At 47.6% G+C, this 5,128-nt stretch overlaps 1 long non-coding RNA gene across 3 annotated transcripts; it reads right to left on the minus strand.

Annotated features, from left to right (window-relative positions):
• Positions 1-1,455: 1,455 nt before the first annotated feature.
• LOC106816659 lies at positions 1,456-4,896 on the minus strand. Of its 3 annotated transcripts, none has more exons than XR_001394919.1 (3): positions 4,467-4,896; positions 1,848-2,436; positions 1,456-1,489 (listed from the first exon to the last, which is right to left on the minus strand). It is a non-coding gene; the product is annotated as an uncharacterized LOC106816659 (long non-coding RNA). The 3 variants fall into 3 exon arrangements; XR_001394920.1 differs by lacking the exon at positions 4,467-4,896 and adding an exon at positions 3,626-3,813; XR_001394921.1 differs by lacking the exon at positions 4,467-4,896 and adding an exon at positions 2,651-3,012 and having other exon boundaries at positions 1,848-2,408.
• Positions 4,897-5,128: the final 232 nt, after the last annotated feature.

Below are 5,128 nucleotides of genomic sequence, written 5' to 3' on the forward strand. Positions count from 1 at the left end.
CGAGAGCGAGAGCGAGAGCGAGAGCGAGAGCGAGAGCGAGAGCGAGAGCGAGAGAGAGAGAGAGAGAGAGAGAGAGCGCGCGCGTGAGAGCAAGAGCATCAACAGATATTAACATAGTAATCAATCAAGTAACCTCAACCTCATATTGAATAGTCATCAAACGTGCAAGGGACTCTATCGAAGACGGAGAGAGACAAAGCTGATCAAATAGACAGATCAACACTGGATTACAATACAAAAAGCTTCAATTTCTCAATCAACCAAAGAAAGGGGAAGAACATTCTGACAAGAAATGACAGAAACGAAGAAGCTAAATTGAAAGAGATCCTTCGAATATGATTGATGCCAATAGCAGTGGTCACGCTCAGCTAATCGAGAGTGCTACAACATCAGTCGGCAGCTTTTTAGATTTTCTTACACTCTGTAACCCTGTGTGCAGTACCTACGCACAGTGGTTGAGAGAAAGCGCCGATGTTGATCTGTGTGATTCTGTGTAGCACAGTGTCTGTCTATGCTCAGCTTACTATCTCAGACCTCTCCCTGAATCTTAAGGAACGTCTGACGGCAGCAGAATGATCTGCTGGGTAGGATATCGCTCTGTTGGGTGTCACGTGAAAACAAGAGCGTGCTCTCTCACGAGAGAAACCGTATGGTCGTACGGTTTCTCTCGTGAGAGAGCACGCTCTTTTTTCCACGTGACACCCAATGAAAAGGTTTCGCTCGCCGCTGATCGAGGTTTCTTACTGGTTCCGCCTTCTTATTCCTCCGGGCTTACACGGAGACGTAAGACTGACGGCAGCAGAGAAATCGGCTGCCTGAGAGATTGCTCGGTTGGGTGTCATGTGAAGAGTTGTGAATTAAATAGAGAAAGACCTGATACGTCTTTCTTTCAGACCTCTCCCTGAATTATAAGGGAAGTCTGACGGCAGCAGAGAGAGAGATATGCTGTGTGAGAGCTCACTGCGTTGGGTGTAATCTGAAGACACACAGAAAAATGCACACGGGAGAGAAACCGTACAATAACTCTGTATGGTTCAGACCTCTGCCATCTGATCTGGCACGTCTGACCTTTGCAACAGTAGCAGCTACAGAATCAACAACAACAACAACAACAACAACAACAACAACAACAACAACAACAGCAGCAAGTACTACGATAACAGACAACAACAGCACTGTAATCGTGTGCGATACATGTGGCGACTCAATGACTCTGTGTAGAGTTCAGACCTCTGCCACGGTTGGCACGTCTGACATCTGCTGGCTTGTTGCATGAAGAGTAACACATGAGAGAAACCATATAAATGCACGTCATTGTGACGTCATGGAAACTCTTCTGACTTTAGTCTTCAGAATGACAACAACAGCAGCAGCAGCCGCAGCAGCAGCAGAAATAGCAGTAGCAGTAGCAGCAGCAGCAGCAGTAGCAGCAGCAGTAATGCTTGCAGCAGCAGCAACAACAACAACATCAAGTTATCAGTAATAGAACCTGACCATCTGGGATCGGTTCTCAGACCTCTGCATCGTAATGCATCGTCTGACGTTGAATTCATCCCTCCTAGATGTTTTCATCAGCAAGAGAGAGAACAAAAGAGAGAAATAGAGAAAGATCTGATAAGTCTTTCTTTCAGACCTCTCCCTTAACTTTAAGGAAAGTCTGACGGTCGCAGGGAGACTTGCGGACAGATATGTTGACGTGGTGTAACTTGTCGACATGCGCACGCACAGACACATAGAACTCACACAGGAGAGAAACAACTGAAATAAACCAACAGCAGAAGCAGCAGTAACAGCAGCCGCAGCAGCAGCAACAACAACAGCAGCAGCAGCGGCAGCACTAATAGAACCTGACCATCTAGGATCGGTTCTCAGACCTCTGCATCGCAATGCATTGTCTGACGTTGAATTCATCCCTCCTAGATGTTTTCATCACCGGGTAAGCAGCGCGCACATGAGAACAAAATAGAGAAAGACTTGACAAGTCTTTCTTTCAGACCTCTCCCTTAACTTTAAGGGAAGTCTGACGGTCGCTGGGAGACTTGCTGACAGATATGTCGGCGAGGCATGAGCAGCGGAGACTCGCGCACATGCGCACACGCGCACACGGGAGAGAACCCGTATAAGTGTGATCTGTGTGATGCTGCCTTCTCAAGTCTGAGTAGTGTGAAGAGACACATGAGACCGTACAATAACTCTGTATGGTTCAGACCTCTGCCAGCTGATCTGGCACGTCTGACCTTTGCAACAGTGTATCCTGCACATTCCAAAGGAGAATCAGTGCCTTGTGAAATACAAGAGAGGGAACCCAAGATACAAGATACACGAAACAACAACAACAACAGCAAGTACTACGATAACAGACAACAACAGCACTGTAATTGTGTGCGATACATGTGGCGACACAATAACTCTGTATAGAGTTCAGACCTCTGCCATCTGATCTGGCACGTCTGACCTTTGCAACCGTGTATCCTGCACATTCCAAAGGAGAATCAGTGCCTTGTGAAATACAAGAGAGGGACCCCAAGGTACAAGATACACGAAACAACAACAACAACAACAACAACAACAACAACAACAACAGCAAGTACTACGATAACAGACAATAACAGCACTGTAATCGTGTGCGATACATGTGGCGATACAATACCTCTGCATAGAGTTCAGACCTCTGCCATGCCTGGCACGTCTGACATCTGCTGGCTTGTTGAGTGTTGCATGAAGAGTAACACACGAGAAAAACCATATAAATGCACATCATTGTGACGTCATGGGAACTCTTCTGACCTTAGTCTTCAGAATGACAACAACAGCAGCAGCAGAAATAACAGCAGCAGAAATAGCAGCAGCAGCAGAAATAGAACCTGACCATCTGGAATCGGTTCTCAGACCTCTGCATCGTAATGCATCGTCTGACGTTGAATTCATTCCTCCTAGATGTTTTCATCATCAAGATAGAGAGATGGATAGATAAAGATAGATAGATAGAGACACAGAGAGAGGGAGAAAGATAGACACACAGACTGAGAGACAGACAGACAGACAGACAGACAGAGAGAGTAGAGAGAGAGAGAGAGAGAGNGGGAAGTCTGACTGTCGCAGGGAGCCTTGTTGACAGATATGTCGGGAAGGTGTGACTAGCTGGTCTACAGATACATGCGCTCACATTCTCACACAGAGAAGAACTCACACGGAAGAGAAACAACTGGAATAACTCTGTATAGAGTTCAGACCTCTGCCATGGCTGGCACGTCTGACATCTCTGCTGGCTTGTTAAATGTGCCACGAAGACTAACACGAGCGAGCTAGAGAAACCGTATAAGTGCACATCATTGTGACGTCATGATAGTGGTGACGATGGTGGTGGTGGTGCTGCTGCTGATGACGATGATGATGACGACGACGAAGATGATTATGGTGGTGATGATGATTGGAGAAACACACGTTTTCCAGAACTTACACAGGAGAGAGTTGTATAAGTGCGATACATGTGGCGACACAATAACTCTGTAAAGAGTTCANCTTGTTAAATGTGCCAAGAAGACAAACACTGGAGAGAAGCCGTATACGTGCGATATATGTGGATACACAATAACTCTGTGTGTAGAGTTCAGACCTCTGCTACGGCTGGCACGTCTGACATCTGCTGGCTTGTTGGGTGTACGTGCCACGAAAACACACAGACGAGAGAAGCCATACAAAGAACTCTAACCCTAGTAATCCATTTAGATACACACGTACATGGAGAATAAACAGCATCAGCAGCAGCAGCAGTAACGACAGCAGCAGCATCAGCAGATGTAACACAACAACAGCAAGTTGATCAGTCAATAGAACTGGCCGTCTGACGGCGGATTCAGGTTCTCAGACGGCGTGTGGGCCATCTAGATGATCGTCCTGACGTTGATCCCTGCCTCCTAGGCATGCTCTTCAGTTTCGCCCACATACATGTATATATAAGCAGTATCATATTCGTAGTACTATTAGACCTTAAGGAAGTCTGCTGTGCGCAGGGAGCCTTGGTGACAGATATGTCGGCAAGGTGGTGGACTAGCAGATCTCAAAAGCACATGCGCAGCGCGTTCTCACACGAGAGAAGAGACTCACACCAGTGAGAGAAACATGGAACTCTGTATAGGTTCAGACCTCGCTATGGCTGACAGTCTGACGGATCTCTGCGCTGGCTAGTTAAATGTGCCAGCGCAAGACTAACACGATGCGAGCTAGGAGAAACCGGTAGTAAGTGCACATCATTGTGAGTCGATGGATAGTGTGACGCATGGTGGTGGTGGTGTGCTGGCTTGATGACGGATTGCATGATGACGCGACGAGATGATTATGGTTGGTGATGAGTGATTGGAGAAACACACGTTTTTCCCAGAACTTACACGGACGGAGAACCGCCTACAAGTGCGTACATTGTGGCGGACCACAATAACTCTGTATAGAGTTCAGACCTCTGCCACGGTTGGCACGTCTGACGTCTGCTGGCTTGTTGGGTGTGCCACGAAGACACGGTCTGAGCATTGTTGACTAACGTGTGGTGACTGCATCGCAGCTGTAATGACTAAAGAGGATGACGATGATGATGATGATGATGGATGAAGGATGATAAGATGTTTTCATCACCGAGCTGAGTACAAAGGCGAGCACACCAATGCTACATGCTACTGCTTATATGCTACTGATATAAGTCTTTCTCTCAGACCTCTCCCTGAATCTTAAGGGACGTCTGACGGCAGCAGAAAGATCTGCTGTGTGGGATATCGCTCTGTTGGGTGTCACGTGAAAACAAGAGCGTGGTTTCTCACGGGAGATCTCCCACGGAACGGTGTGATGCATCAGATGCAGCTCTCACATTCCCGCGGGGCTTAAACGGAAGTCTGACGGCCGTAGAGAGAGAGANTGTGTGTGTGTGTGTGTGCGTGCGTGCGTGTGTGTGTGTAGCGCGCTCGTGTATGCGCTGTAGTCGCATGCTGTCGTGGGCGTCAGCGGCACACACGGCCATAAGGTGCAAAGTACGCCGCCGTGTCAACATCACACATGACATACACATGCTGTTCGATCCCGCTGCATAGCAAAGCGTAGCATAGAGAGAGAGAGAGAGAGAGAGAGAGAGAGAGAGAGA

Source organism: Priapulus caudatus, unplaced genomic scaffold (genome assembly GCF_000485595.1).
Source record: "Priapulus caudatus unplaced genomic scaffold, Priapulus_caudatus-5.0.1 Scaffold1445, whole genome shotgun sequence".
NCBI classification, from domain to species: Eukaryota; Metazoa; Priapulida; class Priapulimorpha; order Priapulimorphida; family Priapulidae; genus Priapulus; species Priapulus caudatus.